Genomic DNA, 24,114 nt, shown 5'->3' with positions numbered 1-24,114 from the left:
TTGAAGGTGATAAAAAAAAAGAACCACCCAAACACTGTTTTCTATAAAAGTACTTACGAAGCTTTCTGGCATCAGATTAATTTCAGGTGGAAATTTCCAAGTGCGACTACTGGTATTCGAACCTCAGTTTTTCATATGGAAAGCCAGCGGTTCAGTCACTGCTCTAACATACTCAATAGTAATAATAATAATAATAATAATAATAATAATAATAATAATAATAATTGTACGGAGCAAGTGGCTGCGTGGTTTGAGTCGGGAGATAGTGGGTTCGGACCCGACTGTGGGCAGCCCTGAAGATGGTTTTCCGTTGTTTCACATTTTCATGCCAGGCAAATGCTCGAGCTGTACCTCATTTAAGGCCACGGTCGCTTCCTTCGCCCTTCTTGCCCTTTCCTCTCCCATCGTCGCCATAAGACCTATCTCTGTCGGTTCGACGTAAAGCAAACTGTAAACTAATAATTTAACAATATTGGCTTTTGTATAACGTATATTCTAACTAACAATTTTCTTAGCAGTCGCCGGGTTGTCAGAATTTCGTCCTAGAGTAATTCTTTAAAGTGCGGGAAGCCAGTGGCACGGCTCTGCATTTTGGCTCCCTTAAATACCACCAAAATCAGTCAGGATGGACCCTACTGTCCTGGAAAGAAAAGTACAGTAACACATAACCGACTAAGGTCGGCTCTACAGTAGAACTAATAGCCGCTAAATATACAGTAACTGAATTTCTTATTATCAACGTGTAGACTATGCCAACAGTAAATCTCCCAAACTCTTAGTACTGCTACTAAGTAACGTAGAAGAGTACTTCTCAGTTTATCCCTATCCTAAATTCTACCTGTCTTAGTATTTGTAATATTAATTGTAATTTAGATCCACATAGGCCAGTTCATTTCAGAGCGTGTAAAAGTTCTGACTATTAATTTATTTCAGGAGGATCTTTTTTTGAAGGAATGGAAAATATTATACCACGTTCTTCTTGTGGGCATTATAAAGTAACTATAAAGAAAAACATTACGATAGTAAAATATGAGAAAACAATAGTTTTATATTAGTATAATGAACATTCACCAGTACAATAAACAATCGCCTGTTACTTATGAGCTTTTGTTCCTGAAATATTGCCTCATTTCACTCACATCATTAACAGAAAAAGAAAGGATTGTGGAGAGATACTTAAAAGCTAATGTTGTGTAGCTCGATCGCAGTCCAGGCTGGAACCTGTCCGACATTTTAAATATGATCTTCCTTTATTCTCAACTTGTAAATTCACGTGACTGTTGATATCGTGATTCCAAGCCACAGAGACGTAATTCTTATTTTCCAATAATAATATTAATATTAATAACAATAATAATAATAATACATGTTTAACGTAACCCATATGTTTTTCAATCTGTCGAACACAAAATACAAATTTTAGGAACACTATAACATATCTGGAAAAATTAAAAATATTCATAACAGAATAACATGTTTCGTTCCACAAATGTTTTCTTCTCCGGAGCTGTTATGGTGCTCTACAAGAATATCCTCATTTCTATAAAATCACTTTTTTAATGTTGTGTACATAATTATGCACAAAATTGTTTACGTTGCATAAACTTGCAACTGTCCGGCTCCACGGCCAAATGGTTAGCGTGCTGGACTTCTGTCACAGGGTTCACGGGTTTGATTCCCGGCAGGGTAGGGAATTTTAACTATAATTTGTTAATTCCGCTGGCATGGGGCTGGGTGTATACGTCGTTTTCATTATCATTTCATCCTCATCACGACGCAAAGGTCACCTACGGGCGTCAAATCAAACGACCTGCATCTGGTGAGCCGAACTTGTCCCCGGACACTCCCGGCACTAAAAGCCATACGCCATTTCATTTCAACTTGACACTGATTGTGAATGGGTGATATTATGAATAAGCTATGTTTGGACTGACCCAGGTCGTAGGTCTCGCCTGAGTCCGTTCAAATATAGCTACTGAGACGAGAGACAGTACAGTAGCGGGTTCCAGTGAAATAATTTCAAAAGACAATTTCTCATTTATGAAGGTGTTGAACACAGAATTTTAACATTACTTGTTCATAATACCACGTATTTTCATAATGGCAGACAAGTTTACACTACGTAAACAATTTTGAATATACAGAGTGACCCAAAAATCCGTCAACACTTGACGAGGAAATACTGCAATGAATATTGGAGGTAGAGAGGCAATAATTGCCATGACATGGTGTTTTATTGACACTAAAATAAAGCACACAAGAATTCGCAAGTCTACCGCGATCGTCCGTCCTCGTTAGGGATGCTAAAAGACAACATCCGGGGTCGGTAGATGCAGAGTGGGTCTCGGCCCATAAGTGGCCACGGCTGGTCCGTGGTCCAACAGCTCTGCACTCCGACTAGTGAGGCTCTACGCCTCTGCATTCGGGAGACGGGATAGGGCTGGACCTCATGGCTGGCCCCCACCGTCGGCTGTCGTGAGAATGGTTTTCCGTGGTTTTCCATTCTCCTGCACTAAGACGAATGCCGGGGCAGTTCCTCGTATAGGTCTTCACCGTAACAAATCTCCCGACCTGAGAGACGACGTCACCGTCTAAGAGGCCCGCCTCCCCCTTCAGGGGAGGAATGAATTATAGTAGTAGTACAACATCCGACGACAATTTCTTACCATACCTAAGGAAATGCTGTACAGTGCTGTTCACAACATTGTCCCTCGAACATCCCAATCATTTGTGTCAATTTTACCTCTCTATCTCCAATATTCCGTGAAGTATTGCCTCGTCAAATGTTAACGGACTTTTGGGTAATCCTGTATACAGGGTGATCGAAAACAACGTGCACTGGGTATATAAATGTTAGAGGGTTAATTATACTGATAAATAGTTTGAAAAATAATTCGATATCTCGCGCCGTTGTCGTTTCATCAGCTACTGATGTTAGCCAATCAGATCGCTGCGTGGACGAATTCAAATGTGCTTTGTGAGGCGGTGTTGCTAAATCTACGCGTGGCTTAAGACTGGTTTGAGAGTCAGGCCTAGAAGAACGCAAATACACAGAGGGTTTTAGCCAGTGTCACCGTAGCGTATTTGCTATGCTGCGATCCTGTCAGCTCGGAGTTCCGTGTTCAAATCCCTTCCCTGGCGAAGTTCTTTTCTTTGATTGGTGCTCTCAAGTCGGTCTTAAACCACGTGCAGATTTTGCAACACCGTCTAGCAAAGTGGATTTGAATTCACCCGTTAAGCGATCTGATTGGCTAACTTCAGAAGCTGATAAAATGACAACGGTACGAGATACCGAATAACTTCTTTCAAATTATTTATCAGTATGATCAACCCAATAATGGTCATATATCCGGTTCACGTTGTTTCCGACCACCCTGTATACGTATGATAACAAAGTAACTTGACGGAAAGTGAGGATATTCTTGCAAAAAGAAATATGCCATTCTGCAATTAATAAAATCTTTTCCTTTCCGTATATGTTACAGCGTTTCTTAAATTTGTACTTCGTGCTCGAAAGACTGAAAACTTAAAGGGCTGTAGTAACTCATAAAAGTGAAAGATAAATATTAAAGGGGAAGATTTCTTATTTTTAGAATTAAGATGCGTGTAGACGTGTCCCTGGATAAAAAATAACAATAATAAAAAGGAAAGAAAAATTTAACCATTCTTCAAATACTTAAGAGACGTCGAAGTATCGGAATTTAACGCTGTCTACTTTTTCTTCACAATGACAGTTAATCTGACAATTTTCTTCGAATTACAGCACTCATAAACATGAACCCTATGCATCGGATTTGGTTCCGCAGCTTAGAACATAGGAATGATGGTTTGACAAACTTAGCAGCGCAGCCATCTAATAATAAAAGAGAAATACTCGAGTTTTAGCCGTACGAGGTTCAAGTTGAGAAATAAGGCATCTGCTTGTCTGAAATATTCTGAGCATTATCATAGGAGGAAATGAAGAAAAAACGAATCATTCATGAAAGTGTCTCCATATTTCTACACTTCCGAAGAAAAGGTTAGACATTTATCCGTGTACGTACAGCTAACTCCCTTAGGCACAAAGGAGACATCTAAGTATCTTTTTGCCAGGATGAGTGGCTCCGACGGTTGAAGCGCTGGTCTTCTGACCCCAACTTGGCAGGTTCGATCCTGACACAGTCCGGTAGTATTTGAAGGGACTCAAATAGGTAATTCTCATGTCGGTAGATTTACTGCTACGTAAAGGAACTCCTGCGGGACTAAATTCCGGCACCTCGGCGTCTCCGGAAACCGTAAATGTAGTTAGTGGGACGTAAAACCAATATCATTATTATCCAAGTACTTTCTGACAGTACAAGAATTGTCAAACATTTTCTGCATTCTGCAGAGACCAAAAGAAGTGAAACCTGGTGAGACATTCCAGACAATCTTGGGCGAAGAAGCATGAGAACTCGCAAAATCTTCGTGAAGCACTACAATATCCTCCCTGCTCGCTAGTTTTGGGCTCTTCCTCTATTGAGTGCCGTAACAGCTGTGTGACATTACCACTGGCTTCCTACCATTGTGGCCGTGGTTTGAACCCTTTCACATAAAAGTGAAGGTCCGCAACTACAGTCACGATATCAACAGTCACGTAAAATTAGAAGCTTATTTAATAATAATAATAATAATAATAATAATAATAATAATAATAATAATAATAATAATAATAATAATAATAGTTTCTGCATTCAGAAGATAGTGTGTTCGAACCACATTGCCGACAGCCCTGAAGATGGTTTGTCGTAGTTTCCCATTTTCACACCAGGTAAATGCTGGGTATGGACCGTAATTAAGGCCACGGCCGCTTCCTTCCAACTCCTAGGCCTGTCCTATCCCGTCGTCGCCATAATGCCTATCTGTGTTGGTGCGACGTAAAGCCAATTGTAACAAAAATATCGGTTTTGCATCCTATTGAATATTTTACTTCTGCGGGGACGCTGGGGTACCAACATTTTGTCCTGCAGGAGTTCCTTTACGTACTGGTAAATCTACCAACACGAAGCTCACATTTGTGCATTTTCAATTACCACCAGACTGGACCAGGATCGAACCTGCCAATTTGGAGTCAGCAGGTCAACTCCATCTCTGAGCCATTCAGCCCGGCATTTTTACTACTACTATTATTATTATTAATTCACATGTCAATGATGTGCTATTTTGACTTAGTTATTCGTGCGTAATACTGTATTTCTTGTGATAATGTTTAGCAATATATGGATTGTATAGCGTTCCAAAAATAATTCAGATTGATAGAAGTCTATTTTAGAGTAAAAGTGGTGTGGAAAAGATCTGATGGTGGTTGTAAGTGAAAGTGATCTACACTTACATGAATATGACTCGTGCTTGTAGAAAAACTGAAAGTCAGGCAAGAAATATAAGTACCACACCTTTTTAAAGCAATATATCGCACTCTTTCACAATGCAGTTCTTCTGTGGAGAGATTTAACGATGGTGGAAGAAACAAGAGAAAACATTTGAATAGGGCCTACAAGCATTTGGTTTTGAGTTATTAAAGAAGTATATGATCGAGTTTTATTAACGTGTTTTTCTAGTGGTGGTAAAGCTACTACACTGAAATTCACTGACTTTTAAGATGACAATGATATTATTTGTGTATCTGTCCTTGAAAACATATTTTTAATATCTGTTATGCAATTATAGTTTGAAGAGAGACAAATCAATCAATCAATCAATCAATCAATCAATCAATCAATCAATCAATCAATCAATCAATCAATCAATCAATCAATCAAGCAATCAATCAATCAATCAATCAATCAATCAATCAATCAATCAATCAATCAATCAATCAATCGATCAATCATCGATTTACATTTAGGATTGTCGACTCTGTGGCAGATTCCCTGTCAATGGTCTTTTCTTAAATGATTTCAAAGAACGTAAAAATTTATCGAGCATTTCTGTTGGTAAATTATTCCAGTCGCTAATTCCTCTCCCTATAAAGAAGTATTTGCCCATATTTGTCCTATTAAATTCTAACTTTATGTTCATATTACGATCTTTCGTATCTTCAATGCTCCACTCAAGCTTATTCGTCTACTAATACCATTCCAGGCCATTCCTCTACTGACAGCTCGGAACATCCCGCGTAGTGGAGCAGTTCGTCTCCTTACTCCCAAGTCTTCCCAATCCAATGTTTGCAACATTTTCGTGACACGACTCATCTGTCGAAAGTCACCCAGAGCAAATAGTGCTGCACATTTTCCACCATGTCTGATCTGTATAAAAATATTAATCCAGTCAATTCTAAGGAAAATGGAGCTGTGGCTATTCCAAATCTACTAGATGGCAGAGAAACTTTGGTCATCCCGAGAAGATATGAGTAGAATTCAAGTATCTAAAATGAGATTCCTCACAACAGTGAAAGTTTGGACAAGAAAGGGCAGATTTAGAAACAAAGAATTTAGGGCCAAATTAAGCAGAGAAGATTAAACGAGCAGAATTTACAATTATGGAACTTAAAAAAAAACATGTACAAATAATGGACAAATAGAAAGGTATAAACCAAACGCTAGAAGAAGTTCAGGAAGGTCCAGCTGTAGATGGCAGAATAACAACACCAAAATCTTCTGAAAACTTAACAGTTAACTTTTGTCTAAGTCCTGATATGAAGTTTAAGAAGACAATCAAGTTTTAACTTACCAGTATAACGACCAGAAGATCAAAGTCATAATTTTTATATCTTCATGTTAGTACGTGATGAAATGTTAATCTAAAAACTTTTTTCATATATTTATGGTTATCTTATAAGTAGCCACTTTAATACATAGGAAAAACGGACATAGCGTTAGTCTGCGCGATCATGTCTTTCGATTATGTTCTCACACTTACTAGGACAAGCTGAAAATGATCTTCGTTTTGTTTCAGTATATGAAAACTATGTGGATAGGTAGCTAACGTGCTTTTGTGGGGCACGGGAAAAGAAAATTAGACACTCTACCTCACCCTACCGCAAGTACAGTAAACTCCTGCTGATCAGAGATCAGTGGGCCCCTGAACTACCAGGTTTGGATAAGGCCCAAGATTTGGCTTTGTTCGGTAAATGATATCCTTCAAAAGTCCAAAAATATACATCTTTTGTCTTCATTTCGTTGGTACACAGGGTAATGTAAGCGTACGAGTGAAACTCCTTTCATACTATGGTAAAAGTGACATAGAATTTGCACATTTATGTCCTTCGCGCTGAGGTGAGGGGCTCAAACGGTAGAACACTGGCTTTCTGAGCCCAGTTTGGTGGGTTCAATCCCGGCTCAGTCCGCGGGTATTTGAAGGTGCTCATCAAATACGTCAGTCTCTTGTCGGTAGATTTACTAGCACCTAAAAGAGCTCTCATGGGACGAAATACCGGTACCTTGGCGTCTTTGAAACCCGTACAATGAGTTAGTGGGATATAAATCCGATAACATTGTTATTTAAGTATTTCGCCCCCAGTTTTCGCAGCTTAAAAGACGCACTGACAATGATGTTCTTTGCATTGCTCCATTTGAATGATTTTTTTTTTTTTTTGCTAGTTGCTTTACATCGCATCGAAACAGATAGGTCTAATGGCGACGATGGGACAGGAAAGGGCTAGGAGTGGAAAGGAAGCGGCCGTGGCCTTAATTAAGGTACAGCCCCGGCATTTGCCTGGTGTGAAAATGGGATACCACGGAAAACCATCTTCAGGGCTGCCGACAGTGGGGTTCGAACCCACTATCTCCCGAATACTGGATAGTGGCGACAGTGGGGTTCGAACCCACTATCTCCCGAATACTGGATACTGGCCGCACTTAAGCGACTGCAGCTATCGAGCTCGGTTTTGAATGAATTAGAAAATTGTTTGATATATTTTACTTATGAGGATTCGTTAGTCCCAAATCTGCATTTTGTGTCTTCAATTGTGAGTACAAATGTGGCTAACACAATTTAGAGGTAATCAATATAATCTTGTTCGTCTTCCTCTACAGATTTCCCCACACCCTGGTGGGATCCCGGGTATGACCTATGTCGCATACGTTAATTTGGCCCTGTTGCACGGCTGGACGCCCTTCCTTACACCAACCGTATGCGGTGGGATGTACAGTATTTAATACTGCTTGTCGCTTTAGTGGCTGGTTTTGTGGTATGTTGTGAAAATATGAAGAAGAGTATGTTCGAGGACGAACACAAACACCCAGTCTCCGAATCAGAGGGATTAACTAGACGCGATTAAAATCCAAGATCCTGGCGGAAAATTGAACTCGGGACCCTCTGAACTGGAGGCCTCATCGGTGATGATTCAGCAAAAGAGCCGCACATGATAAGATAAGATAAGATTCGTTGGCTGAATGGTCAGCGTACTGGCCTTCGGTTTAGAGGGTCCCGGGTTCGATTCCCGGCCGGTCGGGGATTTTAATAGCTTCTGATTAATTCTTCTGGCTCGGGGACTGGGTGTTTGTGTCCGTCCCAACACTCTCCTCTTCATATTCACACAACATACTACACTACCAACCACCACAAAACACGCAATAGTAATTACATCCCTCCATATAGGGTTGGCGGCAGGAAGGGCATCCGGCCGTAAAACAGGACCAAATCTACATATGCGACGCAGTTCGCACCCGCGACCCCACACGTGTGGGAAGAGCGGTAGATAAAGAAGAAGATAAGATAAGATAAGATAAGATAAGATAAGATAAGATAAGATAAGATAAGATAAGATAAGATAAGATAAGATAAGATAAGCTGTTTTATTTATCCTAGCTAAGTAGGGATGTACTCCCTTTCAAACACTTAACCAGTCTTAACCTTGAACCCGGGATCCTCTGAACTGGAGGTCTCAACGGTGATGATTCAGCGAAAGAGCCGCACAAGATAAGATAAGATAAGATCCGACTCGTTGGCTGAATGGTCAGCGTACTGGCCTTCGGTTCAGATAACCACCTTAGCTGATAACAGATACAATAACCACTAACAGATGGAAAAAAAGGAAAAGAATGATGACTATTTTAACAATAATAACAGTAATATTATTAATAAAAAATCAAACCTAGTGTTATTATGGAAGAATCAAATCATATATACAAAAAGCAAATCATATATATTATTGCACCCGTATGACCGCCCGCCATAAGGGTGCATTATATCGCCGTCCCGCCTCGAAACACCGCTATGTGCTAATATTTCAGCTTAGACAATGACCAGAAATATTGTCATCTAAGGTTCATTCTGGCATGAACTATATCAACGAATTTTTATCTGCGTGCCACATGTGCTGCGGGTCAGTATTTCTCCCCTCAACTTTGTCACATAACGGTATTTCGAGGAGCAATGACGATATACAAAAAGCACATTGTGCGTACAAACAAAACATTTGAATATTAAGTACTAGATGTACTAATGAAGAAAACATTTCAGAAAGATATAGATTTCCAGAAGATACCGAAATATCGCCTTCAATTGAGAAGTGAAGAGAAGAAGATGATGATCTGTGAAAAGAAGAGAGAAATAATGATGAAGAGGACGTAGGAGGAGGTGAATGAGGTAATGAAGTAATGGATATAATATATATGTTGAAATGCCGTCACATCAGTCCGCGCATTAATGTCTTTCGCGCCACGTCTCACGGTTCAAACAAGACACTACTTCACGATACAAGAAAACCCACGACCATGACGTAGCACCTTACTAGTGAACGCTCCACACACATTTTTGTTGAGTCTCATACTGTATACTAGAGGAAAGAGTAGCGCGTCCTTCACGCTCCGATGCCAGTCTACTGTGTGCGTGAGTGCTGAATGACAGGGAACACAGTACTAAAGTAAGACAGCTACTCAAATTTGCATGATTTCACTCACCCACGACAAGGAACGTGCTCCCAGTGAACCTTCGGCTTTGACACGAGCTCTCCTGAGCAAAGAAAGAAAAAGAAAGCTATGGAATAATAACTGTTTTCGCCTAAGATGTATCAATTAGTATCAAAGGTGAAACAGAAACAACACAGTCTGACATAGGTACACAGAACCATAGAATAAACCAGAAGTTCTCTGATGATCTCTTCAGCTAATTTCTCTGTTATTTAACAAGCAAATTAAGTGAACTGCGTCAAGCTGCTACTTCACTTTATAAAGAACGTGACGAAGTGTTTCCCTGAAGTAACACCGTTCAGAGCATCTTCCAGCACTACATACATTGATATGAAAAAGGTCATGAGATAAGAATTGGTGACGCTACCATACCGCGACGACTTGCAATTGCCCAAGTACCGAGGTGTGATCTGACATCTCGAGAGTGATTGTAAACACTGGTGCGTACAAACAAAACATTTGAATATTAAGTACTAGATATACTAATAAAGAAAAGATTTCAAAAAGGTATAGATTTCAAGAAGATACCGAAATATCGGTGATGTATATTCTGTCCGGGCATTACCAGGCAGGTACCACATGGAAACCACTGTCGCCGCTGACACAGTGAGACACAAATCTTTGCTCACATCCTGGGTACTTGCTGGAATGCCGAAGCTCTTACAAATGCCCGCCATTACCGTATTCGTATCGTGATCGCTGATGCATCGAGGGAACGTCAACACAAAGTACAACGAGGAAGTGCGTGGACCTACGCTCACTGGATCGCCTAAGTGGCTAGACATGATAACCATCACAGTTGGCTCGATTGAGGCTTCTAAAACTCAACCAGCAGATATTCATAAAGAAAAGACTGGCACCTATAAATTCACAATTCTATACTATAAAGAAAAATGTAAGTTATCATCTTTAGAAAGCGTGGGTCTTATGATTGGAGCTAGAGGTACAATGACAGCAAGATTTTAATAGTTCTGTAAGCTGTTCAGATAGGAAAACAATTTTGTGAGAATGGTGGCCTTGGTGGCTGTGAGGTGACATGAGAAACAGCTGAACTTTCTCTTTTAGAACACATATTTTTCTTAACATCTGGATTTTTTATTATTTTTATTTATTGATAAATAGGGTTCCAGAGAGCAAGAGCTCTGTCAAGAGGAACAATACATAGATAATCACAACAATGGCGGATTAACGCATGGGTAAGGTCTAAACGTGAAAGAGTAATTATAGTGGTTTTACATATACTTTAAGTATCACAATTTACCTAATGGATAGGATTATATTAAGTGGATTATTATCAGAGTAACAATACAGGAGGAACAACTTTTTGACTTTTAAGATTTGGAAATGGAAATATCAGAGAAATAACTGTTACACATTTATAGTGCCTAACAGGTATTTCTTAAGCTTATTACGAAATGGCACAGTTTTAGAGATGATTGCTATGTTGTCAGGAATGCTGTTATATTCAGATATTAGTAAGTGTTGCACTCCCTTAGTGCCAAACTTTGTTGTATAATTTTGATGAACATGTAATTTATTTTTTTGCCTTGTCTTATATGAATGGATGTCAGTGACTTTAGGAAATTCAGAGTTGGTGAACATTTTATTATGCAAGACTTTATGGATAAGAAGTGATGCATTTAATGAGATTAATTTCTTAAGAGGTAATATATTTGTTTCAGAGTACATTTTATTTCGAGAATATAGTTGATGAAATCCATACATAAATCTAATAACTCTGTTTTGTAAGACCTCCAAAGTATTTAAGTTATTAAGTATAATACACGCATGTTTGTCATGATTTTTCTGCTGGACGGCCTCTAGTTAAAGATAGCTGAATGGCATTTACTGCTGAAATGAAAAGGTCTTCTTATTAAGAGCGTGTTCTACGCCAGTTACATTTATGACGTTCCTATTATTGCTTCATGGAAAAGGATGGTGGCATCTTAGTCAGTGGTGTAATGTGCATGAGAAACCTATGTGATGACATGTGCAGTTGTGGTGTCTACTCTAGTGCATATCTTTGAAATAACCCAAACTCTATGGCACAACTGCTCCAAAGGGCCATGGCCTTCCAAGCGACCGCTGATCAGCCAGAGGGCCTGCAGATTACGAGGTGTCGTGTGGTCGGCACGACGAATCCTCTCGGCTTTCTAGACCGGTTTTTGCACCTCTGTGTTTCAGCACCTTATTACGAGAAGAGTAGACAGTTTCCCATATTAAGTCATTAATTACTGTAGTGATAGAGCCTAGCTGAGGCGGTAAAGGCGTGCATGGTTCAACAGTAAGTATGTGGGTTCGATTCACTGTGATGAAGTACAGAAATACAGAAACGAGATTTCTACTTCTGGGATTAACTCAGCCTGTATGAGAAGTCAGAAATAGATTCATTCCTGGCGACATATTGCTAACTACTTGATTTCACATACGGATTGTCTAAACTTTTCCTTTCCATTCCTCCAGGATCTTTCATGGCTTTTATGGAAATGGTTAAGCTTTTCTACTTTAGGAGCCAAACATAGAAATTACATTAGTTAATGTCTACATGATCAGAAGTTTGGAAATGCTACATTCAATATTTTTATGTCATTGGTTTTACGTCTCGCTAACTACTTTTACGGTTTTGGGGGACGCCGAGGTGCCAGAATTTTGCCACGCAGGAGTTCTTTTCCGTGCCAGTAAATCTACCGACGCAAGGCTGACGTATTTGAGCACCTTGAAATACCATCGGTCTGAGCCAGGATCGAACCTGCCAAATTGGGCTCAGAAGGCCAGCGCTCCACCGTCCGAGCTACTCAGCCCGGCAAATGAGTTTGAGTTTGTATCTTTTCTCAGGTCGAACGCTGGTTTGGATGCCCTACAGCGCCAATATCAGGCGTCAATGAAGACGGAAATGAAGACTGAGGTAGTTTCTTCTTGTTTTCCTCACGGTACCAGGAAGTACTAGCCTATTATATATCAGTCTACCAAGCCCATTGAAATGCATCCAACAACCGACCCTATTAAGAACATTTTTCAACCATCATCACACTGTATGAAGTATGTTGTTACGAGTACGTTCAGCATTATCAAACGCAAGGACGAGACTGAGACAGGCAATTAACCCGAAATGCGGACACAATTCGGCTCAATGAACAGCGCTCCGGTTCAGGCAGGTAAAGGAGCAGAGTAAGCGCTCTGACGGAAAGTACAGCCTAGCAGATGCTTGCACGGCTCTGTTACAACTAGCGAAGGGTCGCGTGCAGGGGCGGCTTTTCAGGCGAAGTAGGTGAAGTGCCACTTCACCGCTTATTTTTACCGTAATGAATTACTTAAATTTATTTTTCTTATGCCATTTGTTGGTTTTACGGAAAGAAAATGTTTTATTGTACGGCGTTTGGAACACCTCACCACCTGATGAGAACCAGGGGAACTCACGAAAGGGCCGGCTGTCGGCCACCGTACGGCGCGTGAGAGTGAGTGAAGACGAGAGATTCCGCAGCTGCCTCTACCTCCCAAGTGCTCCCTCCTAGCGCTTGGCCTTGGCGGTTGCCATGACAACCGTGACGTCACCCGCGTACTTTCCACATAGCGGAATGTGCTAGTGAAGTTGTCGGAAGAGCGGAATGTTTCGTCTTCCCTGCGTCATCCTGTGTGAAGTACGAGTACTTACGCATCGTGGTTCATTCGTAGTGTTGTGCTGTTTTATTTAAATATGTATCTATTTATGACATAGTGTGCATTTTATTATAAACACCATTTTCACGTTGGAGAAACGAAGATCAGAATGAAGTTCTACGTTTTGATCGCCCTACTGAATCACTGCAAATTTGTGCTACAAAAGAAGTGAAACATTCCGGTAAATCTTACAATCTTAGTTTCAAACGATCGTGGTTTAAGGAATTTCCATGGTTGTGCTCTCTCCAGCTCTACAGAAGTTGTTTTGTTGGGCCTGCTTGCCTTTTATCAATAAAAATAACGTTTGGAATAAAGGATTTTCAGCCCTTTTGAACATAACACGTTCTTTACATAAGCACTCAGACTCTGCCGAACATAAAATACGGCAGCTAGATTTCAAGACATTGGAAACAAACCAAAATACGATCTCTGATGTCCTGAAGGAAAATGCCAGACTGTATATTGTAATTGTACAGTTCAAGTGAAAATGTACATTTAAATAGGCTTTTCCTTCAGTTGGTAATTGATGCAGTGCTCTATTTAAGTAAGCAAGAAGTAGCATTTCGTGGTCATGACGAAACATTAAATTCAATAAATCGTGGTCACGTGCTGGACCCTCCGCCAGTCACAGGTACGAGGTACGAGTACAAAACAACCAAAACCAACATGTAGTTCCTAAATCTTATCCTCCTCTGTGGTGTAGTGGTTAGTGTGATTAGCTGCCACCTCGGAGGCCTGGGTTCGATTCCCGGCTCTGCCACGAAATTTGAAAAGTGGTACGAGGGCTGGAACGGGGTCCACTCAGCCTCGGGAGATCAACTGAGTAGAGGTGGGCTCGATTCCCACCTCACCAATCCTGGAAGTGGTTTTCCGTTTTTTCCCACTTCTCCTCCAGGCAAATGCCGGGATGGTACCTAACTTAAGGCCACGGCCGCTTCCTTCCCTCTGCCTTGCATATCCCTTCCAATCTTCCTATTCCCCACCAAAGCCCCTGTTCAGCATAGCAGGTGAGGCCACCTGGGCGAGGTACTGGTCATCCTCCCCAGTTTCATCCCCCGACCCAGAGTCTGAAGCTCCAGGACACTGCCCTTGAGGCGGTAGAGGTGGGATCCCTCGCTTCGTCCTAGGGAAGAACCAACCCTGGAGGGTAAGCAGATTAAGAAAGAAAGAAAGAAAGAAAGAAAGAAAGAAAGAAAGAAAGAAAGAAAGAAAGAAAGAAGTTCCTAAATCTGTCGCTCGAAACCGAACGGGTAATAGCTCTTCACCATACTTTACAGCTACGAGCCGCCACCGGTCGCGTGTCTAAACAGATTTCAACTTTTAACAGTTTTATTGTGCCTAATGTCCCGTTCTATTCTGTGCATTAGATTATGCTGATGAAACAAAATACCGGTAAGTCATTTTGCATACAAATGCTATGTACTTTGTAAATATGTTTAATTATATTCATTTCATTAGGTTATACGTAGGAAACAAAATTCATTATTTGACACTTGATAACTAAATACTCTTTTGAGTACTACCTGTTCTCATAGAAATACTGTAGGCCAAATAAAGAAGCTTGTTTGGGAATAAAGGATAAACAACGAACGACAATGAAATGTGCGATCGTATTGCGTAAACATAATATAATCAGCCAGGTACATAGTCTTGGCTTTGCTTGCGCCTTGATTCCGCACACTTGACAGCAGTAGAAGTCAGCTGCCGGGCTGAGTGGCTCAGACGGTTAAGGCGCTGGCCTTCTAACCCCAACTTGCCAGGTTCGATCCTGGTTCAGTCCGGTGGTATTTGAAGGTGCTAAAATACGACAGCCCCGTGTCGGTAGATTTACTGGCACGTTAAAGAACTCCTGAGGGACTAAATTCCGGCACCTCGGCGTCTCCGAAGACCTTAAAAAGTAGTTAGTGGGACTAAAACAAATAACATTATTATTATTATTATTATTAGAAGTCAGCTGCTCTCGGCTCTTCCTGCCCTCATGCCGTTAGCTCAAGGAGCGGGGTTCTCTCACTGCTCACCTATGTTCTAGTTCAAGGGTTTCAAAATGGCGGTCCGCGGACTACACGTGGCCCGCGAAGACGTATTTTGCAGCCTGTGAGAGCATTTTAAGAACTAATTTCAAGAAAAGTTACAAAAAAAGTCATAGCTCGATCAAAAATGTATTCATTTTTATACCCCTTATACTGTAGAACAGAATCAGAACTAATTCATTCTGTAAGATGATTTCCTCTTTCTAAGTATTCACTTGATCTGAGTAGATTATTACTGATTTTTAAAAGAATCCAAATGTTAAATAATAATCTTATTGCTTTTACGTCCTACTAACTACTTTTGATGGTTTTCGGAGACGCCGAGGTACCGGAATTCTGTCCCGCAGGAGTTCTTTTACGTGCCAGTAAATCTACCGACACAAGGCTGAAGTATTTGAGCACCTTCAAATACCACCGGACTGAGCCAGGATCGAACCTGCCAAGTTGGGGTCAGAAGGCCAGCGCCTCAACCATCTGAGCCGCTCTGCTCGGCTCCAAATATCATTCTTCTATGCAATTATAAAATAATGTTTTAAGCAATTAAAATTATCAAGTCTTAATTTCAATTTGTCCGCCTCTGTGGTGTAGTGGTTAGTGTGATTTGCTGCCACCCCCGGAGGCCCGGTTCCATTCCCGGCTCTGCAACGAAATTTGAAAAGTGGTACAAGGTCCACTCAGCCTCGGGAGGTCAACTGAGTAGAGGTGGGTTCGATTCCCACCTCAGCCATCCTGGAAGTGGTTTTCCGTGGATTTCCACTTCTCCTCCAGGCAAAATGCCGGGATGATACCTAACTTAAGGCCACGGCCGCTTCCTTCTCTCTTCCCTGTCTATCCCTTCTATTCTTCCCATCCGCCTGCAAGGCCCCTATTCAGCATAGCAGGTGAGGCCGCCTGGGCGAGGTACTGTTCATCCTCCCCAGTCGTACTCCCCGACCCAAAGTCTCACGCTCCAGGACACTGCCCTTGAGGCGGTAGAGTTGGGATCCCTCGCTGAATCCGAGGGAAAAGCCAACCCTGGAAGGTAAACAGATTAAGAAAAAGAAGAAGAAGAATAATTTCAATTTAACTATGCATATTCTTTTATAATGGTACTTCTGTACTGTTTTCAGAATTTTACGAAAATTGGCCTATTATTAAGTGCGCTCCGCGAACATAACTAAGGTTTCCAATACGGCACTCGAGCCCTTACAAATTGGAAACCGCCGTTCTAGCCCATACCAGAAGATACAGTACACTGCAATCACTAGGTCTCACCAGAAATAGATCTGGGCTATCGTTTAAATATTGCAAACTGCTAAAAGTTACTACAACTTCAGTACGTTTCCCAGAAGTGTATACCCTGCGAGCTCTGCAGCAAATCACACAAAATGCAGTTATATTACATTATCAGTATGACAACGTTCGGTATAAAATACTTCGTTGTACTCCAAGAACCACTGACCACTTCTCATTTCGGTTAATTGAACGTGTTCCGCAGAGTGGACAACCTTCACTATGAGACATAATCAGTATAAATTGCTTTCATCTCTTTCAAGGTCGATAATTATGTGGTAATTTTTGTGAAGTGTGTCAAGGTCCAATTAACACGCGTAAACGAATTATGTTATATTTTAGCACTTACAAATTGCCTTGTACAGTTGAGCAGGACGTCAGTTAATCAACCAAAGCCGGGCTGAGTGGCTCAGACGGTTGAGGTGCTGGCCTTCTGTCCCCAACATGGCAGGTTCGATCCTGGCTCAGTCTGGTGGTATTTGAAGGTGCTCAAATACGTCAGCCTCGTGTCGGTAGATTTATGTGCAGGCAAAGAAATTCCTGCGGGACAAAATTCTTGCACCACGGCGTCTCCGAAAACCGTCATAAGTAGTTAGTGGACCGAGCTCGATAGCTGCAGTCGCTTAAGTGCGACCAGTGTCCAGTAATCGGGAGATAGTGGGTTCGAGCCCCACTGTCGGCAGCCCTAAAGATGGTTTTCCGTGTTTTCCCATTTTCATACCAGGCAAATGCCAGGGTTGTACCTTAATTAAGGCCACGGACGCTTCCTTCCATTTCCTAGGCCATTCCTATCCCATCGTCGCCATAAGACATATCTGTGTCGGTGCGACGTAAAGCAAATAGCAAAAAAAAAAAAAAAAAAAAAAAGTTAGTGGGACGTGAAAAACAATATTATTATTAATAAAAAATATAGTTTATTCCGAACAATGAACACTTGAAGGGAGGCCTAGTACACTGTGGGCCCACCTCTACCTTGGATACGATATGTGAGGCATGCAGTTTTCGCATCGCATCCTGCGTCATATCTGTTCATATTTGGCGCAATTTGTGCTCTAGACATTAGATCGTGTATACGTCTAGGTTGCTGAAGTTGAAACCCCAGCTGGTCTCAGACATGCTCCAGAAGTAATATTCTTCATCTGTGCGGCCTAGCATTATCTTCTTTTCCTGCCGCTTTTTCCCACACCTGTGGGGTCGCGGGTGCGAACTGCGTCGCACAAGTGGATTTGGCCCTGTTTTTACGGCCGGATGCCCTTCCTGACGCCAACCCTCTATGGAGGGATATAAGCACTATTGCGTGTTTCGGTGGTGGTTGGTAGTGTAGTGCGTTGTCTGAATATGATGAGGAGAGTGTTGGGACGGACATATACACCCAGTCCCCGAGCCAGAAGAATTAATCATAAGCGATTAAAATCCCCGACCCGGCCGGGAATCGAACCCGGGACCCTCTGAACCGAAGGCCAGTACGCTGACCATTCAGCCAACGAGTCGGACTGCGGCCTAGCATTATGTTGCTGAAAAATGACTTGGAAACACCGTCATGAAGGGCAACACACGAGGCCGCGCGATGTCCTGCACATACAGTATTGCTGTGCTGTCAATGTTCCTCGTATCACTACTGTTGGTGACCGACCGTTGTATGTTACTTCCTCACAGACCAGCACGTCAGTAGTGAGAGCGGCGTGTCGCGCCATATAAAAGGCAGGTTTGAGGCGCTCAACACGAGACCTCCAGACACGCTTACGGTCGTCATTCCCACTTCAGAGAGCTTAATGTAACTAGCATAATCAGTCTCTTCCCAAAGAATTCTGTTGTTCCAAACTACATCAAAAATACTTTCTTTTACGATGAATAGATTTCCAGTATATTCCTTTCATATGTCAAGTGATTCCCTAGGTTCTACAATAAGTTCATTAGATTTTACCCAGGACGATGAAAATATTGTATTATGCATAGTATTGCTCCAGGCATCGCTTAAGCATTGCAGTGTTGTGCTCAGGGGCGGCTCGTGAAGATCCATATAGGAGATTATGGTTTAAATACAGAGATGGATAATGTACTGCAAGTCTAAAACACTCACACATATTTACAGATAGAGTTATAAACAATAAAAGACAATATGCCAAAACACACCTAGTTTAACTTATCATTCATTTCTAAGTCTTTCTTTAGCTGTAGCAAATCTCTCGATCATAGCCAGTGCACTTTTACCTCTAATTTGTCATTGTACTTCTCAGGAATATCGTTATTCTACCTAATGGCTTTGGTATGGCTGTAGTAATTTTCAACAATCGCACATTCAGAAGTACAAGTCAATGAAGTGTGCAGATTTACTTTTTACAGACAAAAACCTGCTACCCTTCTCGGTCACTGTTTGCTTGTGACCGAGGTTCTTTCATTGTAACAATACTCTTCCCCAAGAAACATAGCCAGCGGCAACGTTTGTAGACCAGTACTTCAAACGTCTGCTCTACGGTCACATGGGGATTGTGACCGGGACCTGATGTATACGATATTACGCACTATCTTGAAGCTAGATTTTGAAGTTTAGAAGTAACAGTCACATTACTTATGAGCTTAAAACCTGTGTCCTCCTGTATATAATGTACTGAGAAGTAAAAATTAAAAGATTCATGTTTATTGGGAGGGCACGTGATCCTGTGACCTTATGCGCCAGCTATCACTGATTGTGCTATTTCACCTTCTTTCCTCGGGAAAGATGTCTACAAGTTGAGTAAAAGATGTCTGCTGGAGACGTGAGCGTGTCGTGGAGTCGTTAAAAGTGCTAAACTGACCTCTTATTGGCGTATGGTCCAGAGACGTGTGTTAATCACACCATTACCCACATTCTCCTTACTTCCTTCTTACATGTAGAGAATATACCGTAACTGGATTTTTCAGAAGGCTGATTGTGCGTTTCATTATTAGATACGGAACAGTGCGAGGTCACAGAAGACAATAAATGAATGAATGAATGAATGAATGAATGAATGAATGAATGAATCAATCAATCAATCAATCAATCAATCAATCAATCAATCAATCAATCAATCAATCAATCAATCAATCAATCAATCAATCAATCAATCAATCAATCAATCAATCAATCAATCAATCAATCAATCAATCAATCAATCAATCAATCAATCAATCAATCAATCAATCGTCTGCATTTAGAACTGTCGCTGAGGTGGCAGATTCCCTATTAGTTGTTTACGTTGCCTTTCCTTGAATGTTTTCAAATAACTTGGAAATTTATCGAACATTTTCCTCGATAAATTATTCCAGTCCCTTACTCCTCGTCCTATAAATTAATATTTGCCCTAATTTGTCCCCTTGAATCCCAACACTATATTCATATTATGATCTTCCCTACTCTAAAAATCTCCGCTCAAGCTTATTCACTTACTAATATCATTCCACGCCATCTCTCCATGGATATTATCGTATATTTCCAAAATATATACTGTAGATATAGACACGATATAGGCTTTTGGGCTTATGCCGTGTCAAAGAAATAAGGTGAAATTCTTTACGTTTCGCAGAGATCTTTGCTCTGCGTCATCAGAAGAAATCTCGACTGTCCACGAGAAAGGCTATAGATATTGTTTGTTCCAGCGTCCGCACTGATGCTTTCATGTCAAAATTGTAGCTCATGCCATATTCCAGGACATTTTACGACGAAGGTGTCGTTTTCCCAGTCTCTGATAGACCGCCTGTCTTGCTTGAAATAAGACTCTCGTGTAGATCTATTCTTTTCAAACTGTGAATATGATGTCATCAGAAAACCTTGTTTGCAGTTTAATGTAGGAGATCAGGCAGTGCAGTTTTACTTCTCAGAGGATGAAGAGTCGAACTTAGCGTCTCACAATTGACTCCGCTAACCTTTAAAATTTTTCAAACCGGGTGAGTTGGCCGTGCGGTTAGGGGCGCGCAGCTGTAAGCTCGCATCCGGGAGATAGTGGTTTCGAGCACCACTGTCGGCAGCCCTGAAGATGGTTTTCCATTTTAACACCAGGTAAATGCCGGGGCTGTACCTTAATTAAGGCCACGGTCGCTTCCTTCGCATCCCTAGGCTTTTCCTGTCCCATCGTCGCCATAAGACCGATCTGTGTCGGTGCGACGTAAAGCAAATAGGAAAAAAAAAAAACTGTTAGTAACAGATTCAACAATGGTGACAGTTCCCTAGTATTATAGTACAGTCCACCATTGTTATATAAAGCAAAATAGGACTATCATAATAATGTATAATATGGCGAAAGGCAGAAGACGAGGAATCAGTCGTGAGGATCACTGGAAGTTCAACTATGTAGCTGTACATCTTTTAATTGTATTACTGCTGACCACTGAACTCCAGGATATTACATCTATACATAAAATAAGAGTTTTGTCTGTGCATTGCTCATAATTTAAAAAGAATGGTATTCCTGTATCGGTCGTGTCCACAGTAGCAAAGGAATTTATTTTTAAATTTTCTATCATGTCTGTCTGCCTGTGTGTACGGGCATAACGAGAAAAACTGAAGATAATTGAATGAAAATCGGTATATGAAATCGAAGAATGAAGCACTACGATCTAGGCCATTAATAATTTTATTCACGCTGAGTAAAAGGGTAGTTTAGGGGAAGGCCTAAAATTTAATTCTCTTTTTTTTTTTTTTTTTTTTTTTTTTTGCTAGTTGCTTTACGTCGTACGGACACAGATAGGTCTTATGGCGACGATGGGACAGGAAAGGGCTAGGAGTGGCAAGGAAGCGGCCATGGCCTTAATTAAGGTACAGCGCCAGCATTTTCCTGGTGTGAAAATGGGAAACCACGGAAAACCATCTTCAGGGCTGCCGACGGTAGGGCTCGAACCCACTCTCTCCCGATTACTGGATACTGGCCGCACTTAAGCGACTGCAGCTATCGAGCTCGGTAATTTAATTCTCAAATATCTATGTTATTAGTGGTCCTATCGATAAATACCACGTAACTAAAGTTATATAGAATTACATTTCCGATCATTTGTGTCATATTTGTGTTATACCGTACTGGCCATCATAAGAGAGATATTAATGAATTTCGATTTTTGTTGGTAAGTCCATGTCAACGCCGAACCACGAGTAACTGTGTGAACAGAATTTAATGAAAATAGGTAAATAAAGTCTGAGAATAAGGTACTGCAGTCTACGATTTAAACAATTTTATTCACGCTGGATGAAATGGTTGTGCAGGGAAAGGTGCTTGAAATAATTTTTTTTAAATACCTATGTTATTGGTCGTATCGGAAAGTACTACATAACAAAAGTTATAGGGAATAATAATTTCCGATCATTTATGTCTTATAGAGACCAACTATAATCACAGAATTCAAGAAACCGGGCGAGTTGGCCATGTGGTTAGGGCCACACAGCTGTGAGCTTGCATCCGGGAGAGAGTAGGTTCGAATCCCACTGTCGGTAGCCCTGAAGATGGTTTTCCGTGGTTTCCCATTTTCACACCAGGCAAGTGCTGGGGTAAGGTAATGTAAGGGTGTATTCTGCCTGAAGGCAGGTCCGAACCTCCGCATAGGTGTGTCAGAGCCGGAGTTTACGTACGGTAGGGTGGTCAGCTCCTTTCCGCTCCTCCATTCCCTTACTCCCACCAACAGCACGTGGCAACCTATCCAAATCATGACCACGCCCAATATTGCTTAACTTCGGAGATCTCACGGGATCCGGTGTTTCAACACGGCTACGGCCGTACCGTAATTAATGCCACGGTCGCTTCCTTCCAACTCCTAGGCCTTTCCTATCCCATCGTCTCCGTAAGACCTATCCGTGTCGGTGCGACGTAAAGCCACTAGCAAAAGAAAAAGGAATTCATGAATTTAGTCCACATCAACGCCGAGCATTGCTAACATGGAAATATTATTTAATCGTGTTAACTGTTGATGGTTTTGGTCATAATTGTCTAAAGGTGTAAAACCTCGTGGTCATCGGTCCATATCGACAAGCAAAATTGTGAAGATAATTATAACAAATGAGAAATAATCGCACAGGCACGATCGCTTTAAGAATAAGATAAGAGGGAGTCAAGAAAGAATGAAGGATTGCCTTTACATTAGGTGCCCTAATACCACAGAGTCGGAAGAAAACTAAATGTGAAAGCCTACCGTATCGAAAGCTCATAAAACTGATCAAAAATAACAATACTTTGACCATTGTTGTGATGTGATTTGTCTCTTCTGCTGCTACTCATCTCTGATAGATAAGATTACTTCTGTGTCCCCAGTAAAATAGCATGCCTGAATATTGGCGGAAAGTAGCTGGGGAGTGATTGTCCCGTCAACAACGCCATTTGACTATGTACTCTATTTCGGAGACATCTCGTAAGGAGACTGTTAATGCGTTTTTGATTTAACTTTGTATTCTCTCAACCATCACATGTAACAAGCTTTAACAGCTTCATTTCAAGTAACACTAATCCCGTATTGACTATAATCAAATAGTGAATATTTAAGATATACTTAAATATTATAACCAAGTGGTCCGCCTATTCAATACAATATATAAATTATTATATTTAGTACACGTTTCGTCCCCTAAGGGACATCATCAGTTATAATAAATTACATTAATATATCAGAATATTCACTATTTGATTCTCTCAACCATACACCGATCAAGCAGGGTAGCTCAGTACGTTAGAGCACTAAGCATAATGGCTTTAACCCGGGAGAAGTCACATTACGTTTGCCAACCGAGAAGTCGCACGCGGTCATAAAGACGTCATCTACACAAATCTCCGATAACCCGGTAAGACATGAATTTTGTGCATTCTCCAGTATTGATTTTTATTACTACTTCTTTAATTGGTAACTCTCAGTAACTTTGGACGGATGGAACGTTCTGAGATCAAGATGAAGGGTTCGATCCCAACTCAGTCCTCTGTTATACGAATGTACTAAAATACGTCCACCTCGGGTCTGTAATTTTACCAACACTCTTGCGGGACGAATCTTCCGCTATTTCGGAGTATCTATGAATTGTAAAAAAGTAGTTCGAGGGAAGTAAAAACAATAACACCATTATTATTTTTATCCAATTCTGCAAACTGTTCAGAATTACTTCATGATCATCAATATGTCTGTTATCAATCTCATCATCTGCGTCTTCGTGGATAAATTATCATCTTCCTAAACTCCATCTTTTAAAAAAGTTCGACTTCCAACCAAATCTTGTTCAATTTCAAAATGTTCGCTCACCTTCAACTTTTCCTGGCACTTTCCAGCAATTTTTGTATTCTATATTCTACCGCTTCATC

At 41.0% G+C, this 24,114-nt stretch overlaps 1 protein-coding gene across 2 annotated transcripts in view; it reads right to left on the bottom strand.

The window, feature by feature from the left end:
• LOC136862736 (putative fatty acyl-CoA reductase CG5065) overlaps positions 1 to 24,114 on the bottom strand; it is a 331,924-nt gene that overhangs the window by 280,872 nt on the left and 26,938 nt on the right. Inside the window, exon 2 of one of the 2 annotated variants that reach the window (XM_067138962.2) lies at positions 9,861 to 9,912. The exons of the other annotated variant lie outside the window; for it this stretch is intronic. The gene's annotated coding sequence lies outside the window, so the exon portion shown is untranslated. The remainder of the gene's footprint in view (positions 1 to 9,860; positions 9,913 to 24,114) is intronic. 2 annotated transcript variants of the gene reach the window in all.

This window comes from Anabrus simplex, chromosome 2 (genome assembly GCF_040414725.1).
Source record: "Anabrus simplex isolate iqAnaSimp1 chromosome 2, ASM4041472v1, whole genome shotgun sequence".
Classification (NCBI taxonomy): domain Eukaryota; kingdom Metazoa; phylum Arthropoda; class Insecta; order Orthoptera; family Tettigoniidae; genus Anabrus; species Anabrus simplex.
The sequence above is the reverse complement of the archived record's forward strand: the minus strand, read 5'-3'. Positions and strand labels throughout refer to the sequence as shown.